Genomic DNA, 14,119 nt, shown 5'->3' with positions numbered 1-14,119 from the left:
TGGGAGGGCTGTGCAGCTGAGCTGGCTGGGGAGCACAAAAGGGACACTGCTAATAGCACCAGGAGGTCTTTGGGTTGGGGCCATATGGCCTATGTGGGATTGGGGCCACATCCCTTCCAGAGAGGAGTCTGAGTCACACAGGAACCCAGTTCTGCTGCCAATCTGGTAGGCAAATGTGTACATCTACTGCAGCACAGCAGAGTGAGTACAGTGCCCCAGGCACAGCCAGGCTCTTGTGTACTGCCTGGTTAGGGCTGGCACACACAGGCTGGGGGTGGGTGACTGCTTATGGGGCTGCTCCTGCTCCCAGGCAGGTCATTGCTTCAGAGCAATCTTAAAACTTTTCCAAGTGCTCCTGCCTCCCCATGCTGTGCTAAGGTGTGATATATCCTTCTCTTTCAGACACCACCTCAGGATGAGATGAAGGCACGAGGGGAGCTTGCTCTTCCCCAGCTGTTGTGAAAGCTGCAGGATGGATTTAGTCCTTGTGTGTGGACAGCAATGCGTTAAGTGTGGATAGCAAACATGTCTACACGAGACCTGATCTCCTCTCGGACTTACTGGGGCTGGAGAGCAAATCACTCCCCAGGGTCTGTACTGTCCTCACTGGAGACACCTGCTCAGTTGTAGGCACCTTTTTGTAGATACCTAAAAGGAGATGTCCACAACCTGGGGCTGAGCAGATGAAGCAGATGTGGACAGTCCCACACTCTGTGGCTGGGAGCAGGCATGGTTTTTGGCTGTGGGGCAACCTAGCAAGGTGTGAGAGCAAAGCAACTGTAGGAACAAAGATGGGCTGGCTCATCCCGGCAAGGAGCGAACTGTTGGTCCCAGCTTGTACGACTGTATTGGCTTTGTGTGGCAAGGTTTTGGTAGCGGGGGGGGTTACAGGGGTGGCTTCTGTGAGAAGCTGCTGGAAGCTTCCCCTGTGTTCGAGAAAGCCCATACCAGCCGGCTCTAAGACGGACCCGCCGCCGGCCAAGGCCGAGCCCATCAGCGATTGTGGTAACGCCTCTGTGATAACATTTTTAAGAAGGAAAAAAAAAAAAAGCTGGGGGACACAGAGAAACAAGCAGCCGGAGGGAGGGGTGAGAACGTGTAAGAGAAACAACCCTGCGGACACCAAGGTCAGTGAAGAAGGAGGGGGAGGAGATGCTCCAGGCGCCGGAGCAGAGATTCCCCTGCAGCTCGTGGTGAAGACCATGGTGAGGCAGGCTGTCCCCCTGCAGCCCATGGAGGTCCACGGCGGAGCAGATCTCCACCTGCAGCCCGTGGAGGACCCCACGCCAGAGCAGATGGGTTCCCGAAGGAGGCTGTGACCCTGTGGGAACCCTGCGCTGGAGCAGGCTCCTGGCACGACCTGCGGATCTGTGGAGAGAGGAGCCCACGGAGCAGGTTTTCTGGCAGGACTTGTGACCCCGTGGAGCAGTGTGCTCCTGAAGGACTGCACACCGTGGAAAGGACCCATGCTGGAGCAGTTCGTGAAGAACTGCAGCCCGTGGGAAGGACCCACGTTGGAGAAGTTTGTGGAGGACTGTCTCCCGTTGGTGGGACCCCACGCTGGAGCAGGGGAAGAGTGTGATGAGTCCTCCCCCTGAGGAGGATGAAGCGGCAGAAAATAACATGTGATGAACTGACCGTAAACCCCATCCCTGTCCCCCTGTGCCACTGGGGGGTTGGTAGAGAATCCGGGAGTGAAGTTGTGCCTGGGAAGAAGGGAGGGGTGGAGGGAAGGTGTTCTGAGATTTAGTTTTATTTCTCATTACCCTACTCTGGTTGATTTATAATAAATTGAGTTAATTTTCCCCAAACTGAGTCTGTTTTGCCTGTGATGGTAATTGGTGAGTGATCTCTCCTGTCCTTATCTCGACCCACAAGCTCTTTGTTATATTTTCTCTCCCCTGTCCAGCTGAGAAGGAGGGGGAGTGATAGAATGGCTCTGGTGGGCACCTGGCGTTCAGCCAGGGTTAACCCATCACAACGACCTGCATGTCCCATCCTGACAGCACTACTGCAGGGCATGGGACATGTCTGGCAATGCTGGGCATAGGATACACCGTGCTCAAATATACCTCCTTGCTCGGGACAGCACAGCAGCTTATAGGGATCACTGCCTGCTACTCATCAATCAGGGGAGGACTTTTGTCCTCTGCAGGCACAAATTATAACCACCAGCCTGCTGTAGGCATGGCCCCAGAGTCAGAGGCTCCTGGGTCAAGCAGAGCAGCTGGCTTTTTAGCTGGAAACAATGCATTGGATCAAAAACTGACGAGCAAGATGGCTCTCCAGCCCATGGAAATGGATGCAGGTGGTGGTGAAAGTGGACCTAATCTGACATCTAGCCAGAGATATGTGTTCAAGCTCTGTGCAGTGTTCCTCCTTGCTTGGCTTTTGCTATGTGGTCCCCTTGGGATCCATCGGGGACACAAGGCTTGTTCTTGCTCCCTGTCGGTACTCTAAAATAGCTCAGAGCTCATGGCCTTGTGGGACATGGACTACGGCTTGGTTACCTCAGCCCTAGTGTTTCCAGTTCTTGTTTACATGCTTTCCTATTTAACAATAGTTCTGCAGCTAATTACTGATGGGACTATTTATAGCAGCCTAGTTCTCCCTAATAGGTCTGTTTGCTGCTCCCTGCCTGCACACTCCTTTGATATAAATAGAGAGTCAGGGAGGTTGTAAAGCTGGAAGACACAGTGTGCGGTAGGAAATACCAGGGAAAGGGGTGAATCCTTCTCACCCCAGGGTCCTGCTGTCCTCTGCTATGTTACACCCTCTCTTGCAGACTCGGCCAAACCTCTTATGGGAGGAGGAGTGACTCTCGGAGCCATGCCAGACCTGACTGTGCCTTGCTATGGGACGAAATGACTGGAGACGTGATCAGCTTGGGGGCCTAGTGTGGCCAGAAGAGGAGCCTGGACCATTGCCAGCAGCAAAGCCAAGAGCTCTAGGTATGCATGTGAGTCTGTAGTAAGGAGGCCTGAGTGGGCTATAGGGAAGTCTGTGTGGGTCAGAGAAGGGAGGTGAGTGGATGAGCTGTGTGAGAGGGCAGCACACCTCAGGACATGCAGCATAAGCGGCATTGCTGGAGACCTGGGCAATCTTGCCTCTGAGGGAGCTCTGTAGCAGCAGGGGACTGAAGCTGAGGATAGAGGCAATGGTGAGTATTTCTGCAATCACTTTGCATTTCTCTGGCTGTTAAAGCAGCAGCATTTCTTCACGTTGCCTCTGCTTAGCCAGGGGCTGGTTTCCATCACTTGTGTATCCCTTTTGCTATCAAACTGGAATCCAGAGCTGTGGAGTGGCCCTGCTGCAGGGCGTCTAAGGAGAGATGGGAGATTTGGTTTCTAAAGTTTTCCTGGTTTTGTAAACAACCAGAAGGAAATACTTGACTTAGCATGGGGGTTAGTTGAGGACACTGTGGATGCTACCAGTCTGTGTGGATTCAAAAAGCAGCTGGACAAATTAATGGATGAAAAATGCATCAAGGACCATTAAATCTGAAGATACCATCTCGGGCTTGGGAAATCCCTGAGCCACAGGTCACTGGGGGATGAGAAAGCATGCCAGGGATGCTTACCCTGTTCTTACAGCCTTCCTTTGCTGTCTGCTGTTGGAAATGGTGATAGGCAGACCAGAGATGGCTCTTTTTAAATTCTTCAAGTCAGTTACTAATCCACATGAGCCACTGTGGCTTCAAAACTAGAATTTTGTCTCTGCGGGAACCCCTATTGTGCTCGGTTCACTTCTAGCCTGCTTCTTCCACTGTTGCTGTGAACCCCCTTCTCGCCTATCAGGTTAAAACCAGGAATGAGCCTGACTGTTTGAGAGAAGAGAGAATGTTATCTGGGCTTGTCTGGACACACAGATCTGCATTTCCAAATGGCCTCTGACAAGGGGCACAAATTTCAACAGACTGGAATGGGTTTCCAGAGAGTTGTTTCTCTTCCCACTGCCTGCTGCAAGTCGATCCCTTGTGCACAACAGTTGCAAACTGATACCCCACTTTGCTGGAGGTGGGCAACCAAAATTATTGACCCCATTTGAAAATGTGTAAGTTATTAAAGGAAGTGTGACTCAAACGATGCACTTTAAGGTATTCTAGCGTGTTTCTCTTTACCATGTTGAAAAAGCTGGAATAGTAGATTTGTTTCATCCCTGAAGAAGATGCTTGTTTCTGAAGTTATTTCCGCAAATTAGGAGCATATGATGCTCTATCAGTAATGATAATTAAGTGTTCTCATATCGAATTGCAACCTTAGCTGTTCCATGGAACTACTTGTAGGAGAAGGAATTACAGAGCACAGTAAAAGTTAGTGGCTCTGGCTCATTAGTGACAGAAGATTAAATAGTGAATGTACTTGAAGCATTTGGTACTGTTTCCTGAAAGACAAATCGTTAGTGTAATCTGGTTCAGCTTGAAAATAATGCCAGGCCTGGCTGAGGTCTGTCTGCGCGCTGCAAACCCATGTGCAATGAGCTGGAGCTGTGTGGAAAACTGTGTGGGGACAAAGCTCGTTGCAGCTCAGGAAAGTGAGAACAGAGCAGGATGGTGTCGGCTGGCAGATATTCCTGAGCAGGGGTCTGTGCACCGAAGGCAATGGGAGGGTGAGTCCTAGGAATCTTCCTCACGTAAAGAGCTCACTGCTGCCTGCAGTAGCTGCAGGTTAACCAGGTTTGCTCAGATCACAGTTTCCCAGCTTGCCTGGAGTGCACAGAGACTTTTTGCCTCTCTACCTTCCCCTGGCTGGGAATGATGCCCACAGATGCCAAGAGTCAAGAAGAAAGGTAAATGCTCTTGGTCTTGCAGCAGCCAGTGCTGAGAATAAGGCTGTCCAAACAGTGATGAAAACAAATCTCTCTTCACCCCCAAAATGGCAGAGCTTTTGAAACTTGACTCTGGGTTTGATGCTCAGGTCTGTGGTTGCTGAAGATTGGGCTGGACAGAGCCCTGGGGAAAAAGTGCTTCTCTTCACACTCCTCTGGCTTCTGAACACAGGTGCTACACCAATCCAGTGTTGACAAGATAGCAGCCAGATAATTAAGGAGCTCTGCCAGTGTAACCTGCCTCTCTCCAGTTGTCCTGCATGTTTCTTCCGTGTTGCATATTCCCATGCCAAATTTTTAAAAGCTCTGCAAAGATGGGGTGATGCTTGCAAGGCCATTATCATTAGCACTGGAGTGAATGAGCAGGTGGAAGCTGTAAGAGTTGCCAGAGAGAAGCGCAGTGGTGCAGGGACTGTGCAGCCTCATTGGACTGGACAGCAGTCCAAGCGACTGAATCGCTTTGGCGTGGGCTGTCACAGCCCCAAGACCAGTCCTGGAGCCAGGCATCTGTTGCATGCACAGCAGTGGATCCCCAGTTTGCCACTGCTACCTCTTTCCCCCCCACTTTTACCTCCAGATCCTGGGTGTCCCCCATGGCCAGGGTCTGGGTGGCACTGAGCTGGACAACCTCTTCACCCCCTCATTGGGGTTGGGCCATCTGTACTGTGCTGGGTCTGACTGCAGGGAAAACAGCTCAACTGTGAGAAAAAGCTGCAAGAAACCTTCGGTAAATAGCTTTCTCCCCGTGCACCCATTGGACCTGCATTTAAGCTCAAGCCCTTGCCCTTGGTCCTTGACTGAGCTACATGGCAGGTTTGCCTGTGTCTAGCCCCATACCCAGCCAGTCCTGACCCTAACCTGCTTGGTTTGCCCTTCTTGCTCGGGCTGTTATGGGACCATGCCCCTTCCTAGTGTGGTGCTGCCCTCACTTGCCTTGTCCTCACCCTTGGTTCCTGGCTCACCTTCTGTTGTGGAGCAGTCCTGCTCTGCTGCCTGCCTGCAGCCCATGTCATGCAGGCTCAAGAGCCACAGCCCAGCCCAGGAGATGACTGTGCAGCTCTGCTCTGGACCTCTGGGTGTGCAAAGCATGAGACGAGCTCACACAGACTTTTGAGGAATTGTCTGTTCCGTGAGTTTTTTCCCCCCACCCCTACCGTGGCATGTCCTATGGGGCAAGGAGAAGCATGGGCTTATGAGCACCCCTCAAGGGGTGGTGACCTGGAAGTCACCAGGACAGTGGTGGGGAGGGATGCAGGGCTGGGGTGAGCATGGCAGGATGAGAGAGGGGCATGCTTCCCCCATGTTTCTGGTGCTTTCCTTCGAGAAGAGGGATGCTGCACCAGGTAGCTGTGAGCTCGCTGCATCCCTTCCTCCTGGCTCGCGCCCAGTCCCTGCTCCTCCATCATCTCTAATTCCCCTGCCTGGCTGCAGGCAATCTGCAGTATTTCTGCTGGATGTGTGCAGGACCAGTGGCTGGGCTTGTGCCAGCAGCCTCGCCCTGCTCAGACCAGACAGCATCAAGGCTCTGCACCGTCATTTAAGTCAGGGTCTGATGAGAATGTGACTCAGTTGGCATCAGAGCCGCAGCATCAGGCAAAGCCATGCAGACGAGAGCGACTGCAGCTCCACTGTCTCCAAGGTGTGATGCTGGGGTGGGATGGGAGCATTGCCTTCCCCTGCTCTTCCCAGGGGCCTGTGGAAAGGACTGCAATTTATCCTGCAGTGGTAAAGCATCACGGTGTTTCTGCATGTCCAGGGAAAAGCCGAGGATAATCTGCTCTGTGCAGCTCCTCTGGGCCCGACATCTCTTGCAGCCATTTGCTCTGCAGCACTTGTGGTGTGGCAGCAGGAAGGAGAGACCAAATGCTATGTGTTCATCTCCTGATATAGATAAGCAGATATCTAAGGCTCCTGCTATGGGCTGGGGCATCGTGGCTAGCCTGGTCTGTGCCACCCACACCATGGACTTTCAGCACAGCTCTGAGTGGTGTTTCTTACTGGTGATATCTCTTTTGGGGTGAGGAAGGGCATGTTCCCTGGGATGAGCTTCCTCTGCTGCTGTATCTTTTCATTGAGCAATGTCTCAAGTATGGCCCTGCTTTTCCACAGCTGTCCAGGGAACAGCTCAGGGCAGAGTCTTGTCTTGGCTCCAGACTCCCGTACGTGCTGTTCTAGTTAGACACAGATTCACTGGAATCAGCTCTGTGATGACAGAATTTGCTCTGGATTCAAGTCCCAGCTTGGTTTCAGGACAAGCCTTGGGTTCATAACTGACCTTGTGTCCTAGCTGCTGTGCAAAGAAAACTGAAGGCCGCAAACCGTGGAGCACCCCAGTGCACTTCAGCTCACCCCATGGTCTGGGCAACCTCTGCCAGGATGCATGGCCCCTTGGGGCCTCACTTGCACCAGGCAACACTGCTGGAGAGGGGCTGGTGCTTCTGGAGGTGTCATCGCCTATGTCCAGACCTCCTGCTTGTGGCAGGAGGGAAGCCAGGGCATCTGGGGACAGGATAGGAGAGGGAGACACATCAGCAGGGCACAAGAGAAAGCTGTGATGGCATCCAGGTGTACTGACCCTGCTGCTGCCCAACACCCAGTGCTGTTCTTCTCCGCTGGAGCCTTGCTCCCCATGTCTGTCCATTTTGGACAGGAAATGAAATGGGTTTGCATGATTAACATTACCACATTATCAAATCATCCCAGCCTAAAATTAGCCCTTAATGCAGGAAGGGGAAGGGCTTTGCAATGTGGAGCTGAATCAATAACAGCTTCTCTCCATCTCACCATACCTCCCTGTGGCTGTCCTCAGCAGCAGGAGTGACACACTGTGCCTGCGCTCCCCTTTGTTTAAGCAGTGTCAGTATTTGGCTGATGATGTTGAAGCTGAGATAGATTGATACTTACCAGGTTTTATAGTCTTTCATATGCCAGGGGAAAGAATGTCATTCCTTCTGTCCAGAAGCAGACAGAAAGACTTGATGATGAAGGAGAGGAGAGAAAATATAGTGCTGGATCAGGTGATAATAAACTAATGATAATCATGAGATGCTGTAAGGGAACAAGAAGAGGCACAGGCTGGCTCACTTCAGTACCCCTCCTGGTTGCTGGGCTCTGTTGTCCCAGCACTTTGAACAACAAAGTAGGATGGGGCTGAGGAAATAATCTTCCCGCAGCCTTGCTGCCCGTTTAACTCTCAGCTGGCTGGGCGTTGCTCGGTGTGTTCATGAATCCTCATCAAAGATTTATGCCCCTCTTTAGAAGTGCTCTCCTTAAGCAACTCCTATTAACACAAGAGGTAAAGCCCTTCAAGGAGTGTGAGCTTTCTGCTACAAGCAGGAGACAAATTATTGCTGTAACCTGCAAAGAAATGAATCCTGCAATGCAAGTGCTGGGACATGGCTCCCTCCCTTGCAGTCTGGCTCCTGTCTGAGGGCGGTCTGGCTTCTCCCACCACTGGCATGAGGTCTTCAGGGCAGGGGAGACACGCCAGAGCCTTGCACTGCAGGAGGGAGATGAATGAAATAGTAAATGGAGAAAGATAAGCAGATGGTGATGTTGGGGAGGAGACCCCAGTCTGAAATCACCAGCTCAGCCACAGAACAGCTTGTTGGGCCAGAGGGTGCAATCCTTTCTCAGGTCTCCCCTATCAAGACTGAGTCTGGAGCTAGCAAAGGAAATAGATGCTAATGGCTGGAGAAGTGCCAAGCCCTGATTCATGGTGCCCTCGCCTGCCCTGCAGTCATCATTTGAAGCACAGAGGTTTGCTATTTGTAATGAAATGCAACACGTACAAGAGGGTTTTCTCACCTTCTTCCTTCTTTCCTTCCTCCCTGCACAGGCTTGTGAGGACCAGACTTTAGCCGGGAGGTCCTGGAGACAGACACAAGGCTTCCTGCATCCTTTCTGATAGGTAGCAATCGCAGGGGGCAGGAGGGGCAACTAAGCAGGCAGGTCACCAGTGCCCGTGGGGTTGGGAAGCCCAGCATTGCCAGGCAGGGCTGTCTGGGGATCTTGCCAGCATGCTTGGGAATGTATGTTAGATGTCATGTCTGTTCTTAGCCTTGTGTGCCCTGTGCAAGCAGCTCTGATTTAGTCCCATCCAATTCATTCCTGTACAAGACATATGTAAATGCACGGTCTGTGCTATTTAAATGGTGGGAGGAGGGAAAGTCTCTTTGAATATTTACGTTGGAGACTATAAAATTTAATCAGCAATATTAACAAGTGAAGAACCCTGCTGAGATTCCCAGTGAATAAAAAGGTTTTGACAGAGAAAGTGAATAACCTGACAGTAGCCGAGAGGGAAGCTAGAGTAAAATTGTTTCAAAGGCAGTTAGTCCAAAGAGATGCGGCAGAGAGCTCTTCCTTTACGGTGCCTTTAAACTAAAGACTCCTGGGAATAGCAGTAGCTGGTTTCACAGTCCTGACTCCCCTGTAGGAAGAGTGCATGTGTGGAAGTGCATAGTGCGTGTACGTGCTGTGTCCTGGGCGTGAAGAGTGCCTCTGCCCCATGGCTTGGCTGCCAGTGTGTTTTGCTGGATGCTGTACTTCAGCCTCTGCACCACAGGTGTCAGGATTTTCAGGGCATGTCACTGTACCACTTGCTGCCACGTTTGACTTTCTGCACACACGCTGTGTGCTTCAAGTGTGCACGGGGTATTTGTAGGTGCAATTTTTCATGAGCCATGTGGAGGATGAAGAGTGTGTGTGGCTTGAGTATTGTACAACTGGGCATTATGGTGTGGAGCTGGATGTATTGTCTGCAGACCTAAGCCTGCTGTTAGCTTTGAGGTGGAGAGCTGTGCATGGTTTGGGAGTTGTTGACTTATGGTATGCTTTTGCCATGGTGAAATAGTAGATGAGGCTGGACTGTGCCCGCATACGTGACTAACAGAGTGACTAGGGCCCATGGTGCAAACATCAGAGGGTAGATGGTGTCTGCCACAGCCATGGTTTCAACAGCAAAGGTACTAACCTCCTGGGGAAGCATGCAGATTTTCAGGTGTGTGTTGTCTATCACTGCCAGTGCTTGGGGGAGCACCACAGCGTATGTATAGGCTATGCCCCCAGGCCTATGTGGAATTAATTTTCCTAGGTGCTTTCCAAGGGTAGCCACAGAAAGCCCTTAAGGTTACAAAACAGCTGATGCAGGTTGATGTGCTGGAGATGCAGACATCTCCAAACTCATCTGAATGGAGCTGCCTCCTGGCTAGAAGATCTCTCTTTGTGCAATTACCAGGACAGGTACATAATAGCTCCTGACATCTCCATTCAGTCAGGGAATTGTGTCCTGTGCAAGAGACCAAGCAGAAATTTTCATCTCAGATCTGGCAAGATGGAACCTGAGCCCATGCTTTCCCTGTGCGCAATGACCAGTGTAGGGAAGAATCACCCTTCTTCACTGATGCTCATCCCATTCTCAATGTCTCCGTAAAATGTTTCTGCTTCAGCAGAACAGCAGGTTTGCCTGAATTTTCAGTGTTAACACTGCCATGATGATGTTTTTACCCTTGCGCAGGATATGCACTTGCTCTGCATGTCAGGAGCAGGATCTCAGAGTATCTCAGCAGCGACAGCATAATCCAGGAGTACCAAATTGGCTGCTTCTCCAAGAAGTGAACCATGGGCTTCACCTTTACCGTGGAGATGCTTATTAACAAATATGTAAAAGAATAAAAATTGGGCAGAATGCTTGTCTGCATCATAGACTTTTAAATAGCCTTTAACTCAATCTACTACTCAGAGACGAACATTAAATGGCTACAAATGGAACTGGTGGGAAAACACGACCTCATTAAATCCGTACACCATCCATCTCAGGCTGGATGCAGACAAACCTCATGCAGATAGGACTTCAAGCAAAAGAAAAAAAAAGGAATAACAGAGAGATGCAGTCTCAGCCCAACAAAGGTCATCATCTCTGGTACATCAATTACTCCCTATCCCTACTGGAGCAGTCTGACTCAACCACATGGGATTCTTGGGTCAGCCTGGAAAAAACAAAAATTATGATATTTTAGAAAACCCCAAACCAACCAAACCAGTAAATTTTTTATTACAGAGGCAGAGAGATTAAACATATCCTAAATTATACATACATGAGGCTCATTACAAACACATCAGGGAGCTTTGGGCTGGCTATAAAAACATTACAAGGGAAAGCTTTGCAAGTTGGTATGCAGTAAAGAAACCACTGGATAGATAAAAAAACCCAGTAAAACTGTTGCTAAAACTACTCAGCAGTAGAACTCTACTCCTTCTGCTATTTAGGACTGAAGGCTGATGTCCAACTTTAGCAGCAGCCAGACTGAGGGAACTAAAACCTGAGAGAAATATTGCCTATACCAGCCTGTGAGAAGTCCCTCTCTGGGCTCAGAGACGCTGGGGTCGAGTAAAAACTTAGTAGTTCAGACTCCTCCATCCCTCCTCCTGTTGAATTCAGCTAGCAAAGCAAACAGCTCTGTATAAAAGGATGAAAAATGTTTGATATACTAAAATGCAGATAAAACAGGGCACTGGAGAAGGCAGTCCCACAGTGCCATGACACAGAACTGTCTCAGATATCTGGCTAGCAGACACTGAGTCACCGCAAAACTAGAACACTGAGACTTGCAAAACTAAAGCAGATCACCAAATACAGAATTATATTGGATATAACATGAAGATGTATCTTTTTAACACTCTTTCTATATATTTTTACTATTTTACATAATCTGGTGCAATTTCGTGTTTGGACACTCATTTAGCAAAAGGTGAATACCTACAAGCAGGTAGGTTATTTGTCACATCCCAAACAACACACACAATTTCTGCATGGATGTAACTGAGGATTGGGAATACAGGTGAGACACTCAGACCCTTGGAAGGGCTGAATGTATTGAAAGCCTGATGAAGATATCAGTAAGCAAATCCCGAATAGCTGAGAGCTATTTTCAGCAGCCATAGAGGATATCTCTGCAGAAAGAAATAATTACCAGCTTTGGGGCAGAAGGGTGGAGTCAGGAGAGCTTCATAGCATGGAGCATCCTACTGCTGAGCCAGCAGAGGATGCTGCAGAGGTTCATCCATGAACCTTTGCTGGGTGAAGGTCATAAATACCTTTGACACTGGCTTGTGTGGCTGGCTGCCTTTTTTTTGACATGCCAGTAACTAAGCTGAATAATGTGCATCTCCCTGCTCATGTGTTACTGTTACAGGAAGAAATTTCTTCGTGACTCATTCCCATTTTATTCCTCTGACTGCTTGTGAAAAATACAGCAGATATGTGCAGAGAGGTGAAGGCTCTTGCATTTTCCACTGGCGGAGGGATTCATCTTGCTAAGAGTAGACAACGTGAATGTAGATGCCTTAAATTTCCTTCAGAATTGGGAGCTTTTCAGAGACATTCAGTTTGCAGATGAGGAAACCTATAATCACTCACCCAGCTGAGGTTGTCTGTTTGTGTGCTGGGTGTCCAAACACCCTACTGCAGTCAATGGAGACATAGTCAATGCAGCTGCTGGAATCTGGGGAGTGATTCAGCCCAGCGAATGCAATGTCTGGTTTGGCCTGACCTGATTTTTGTCCACTGGTGAGGGGTGAGGATTCAGGGCCTGACTGAGTTTCATTAGCTAAGGCATTTAGAGCCATTTGAAATAATGTAGCTTATCCAAGACATCCCCAAGGTCAGTATGGACAGGACTTCCCGGAGACCTGGATAAGCTGCTGGAAGGAGGTAGCATTGCTCACGGTGCCAGACACTAGACAGACATGTCTTCTCTTGCACCTATGTTACATGCAATGCTCCGTCTTCTGCACTGTCTTGGGCCTTGACTCAGTTGTGCAGTCTGCTAAGTGGAAGGCTCTGGAGTTTGCAGCTGATGCCCATCCCTCGTTGATATTATGAACAGACCTTGGGGTGCGATTTGTTCATAGTAATGTTGATGTCCAGGGCTCAACTGCTCACACTAAAGCTTTTGGTGCTGAGATGCTGTCGTGCTTCAACCCCAGCCAGCAACTAAGCACCACACAGCCACTCACGCACTTCCCCCCACCCAGTGGGATGGGGGAAGAGAATCGGAAGGAAAAAGGTAAAACGCATGGGTTGAGATAAGAACATTTTAATAGAACAGAAAGGAAGAAACTAATAATGATGATAATAACAATAATAAAATGACAGTAATAATGAAAGGATTGGAATATACAAAACAAGTGATGCACAATGCAATTGCTCACCACTTGCTGACCGATGCCCAGTTAGTTCCCGAGCAGTGATCCCCCCCACCCCCACTCCCCCCAGTTTATATACGAGGCATGATGTCACACAGTATGGAATACCCCTTTGGCCAGTTGGGGTCAGCTGCCCTGGCTGTGTCCCCTCCCAGCTTCTTGTGCCCCTCCAGCCTTCTTGCTGGCTGGGCAGGAAAAGCTGAAAAATCCTTGACAGTATAAACATTACTTAGCAACAACTGAAAACATCAGTGTGTTATCAACATTCTTCTCATACTGAATCCAAAACATAACACTATCCAACTACTAGAAAGAAAATTAACTCTATCCCAGCTGAAACCAGGACAGATGCTCTGGAATATCCTGCCTGGCCTGCAGTGATCTCAGAAGGTGTACAGTGCATCTCCTGTGGTATCCCAGCACTTCTAATGAAAGCCCAACTGGGCTGTTACTACACTGGCCTCAGGTGATATTTATGCCTGGCCTTGAACACAGCATGTTCTGCTGAAACCCCGGTAGCAGAGTAATAACCACAACAACCTGCCTTGTTGACTTGAATCTCATGCTTCAGAGGCCATTAGAAATTCTGGAGAACATGGACTTGTGGTACTGAACAGCATCAGCAACAAACTGTGCCCAAAATGAGAAAAAGGGGTTTATTATTAATTTCAAAATTAATGCTCCAAGCTGGTGGAGCATGCTCTGCCATGGTACATCTGAGCTTGAGATATTGTAAACAACAAGGATTGATTCCTCCTCTCAGAGTGTCTTGGTCAATCACAACTGCCACCAAACCTCTGAAGTGGGGCACACCATGTCCTTCTGCTTTCCCAGCGGTGCAGCTCCCACCCTTGGGTGGGAGTCAATCCATCGAGAAACATTTTTTTCTCTCTTTTTGGTGGTTTCCCTTATCACTTGAAAGAGGCTGGATTAGTATGAGCTGCATGTTGCCCTGGTCCACAGGACCAGTAAACTCTCCCCTTAAACCCCAGAGCTAATGAGTTACTAATTCCTCCTCATGAGTCACTTTTTGGATCCTGTTTCCTTTCTCTTTTCTGAAGCTGCTTTCTAAGGGACTTGGCCA

At 49.5% G+C, this 14,119-nt stretch overlaps 1 long non-coding RNA gene across 1 annotated transcript; it reads left to right on the top strand.

Annotated features, from left to right (window-relative positions):
• Nucleotides 1-2,674: 2,674 nt before the first annotated feature.
• Nucleotides 2,675-10,520, top strand: LOC128146003 (uncharacterized). Its single transcript, XR_008236654.1, has 5 exons — nucleotides 2,675-3,160; nucleotides 5,405-5,554; nucleotides 8,666-8,737; nucleotides 9,923-10,071; nucleotides 10,153-10,520. It is a non-coding gene; the product is annotated as an uncharacterized LOC128146003 (long non-coding RNA).
• The last annotated feature ends 3,599 nt before the right edge of the window (nucleotides 10,521-14,119 follow it).

The sequence above is a fragment of the Harpia harpyja genome, chromosome 9, assembly GCF_026419915.1.
Source record: "Harpia harpyja isolate bHarHar1 chromosome 9, bHarHar1 primary haplotype, whole genome shotgun sequence".
Lineage (NCBI taxonomy): Eukaryota > Metazoa > Chordata > Aves > Accipitriformes > Accipitridae > Harpia > Harpia harpyja.
This window is presented reverse-complemented; position numbering and strand designations above follow the sequence as displayed.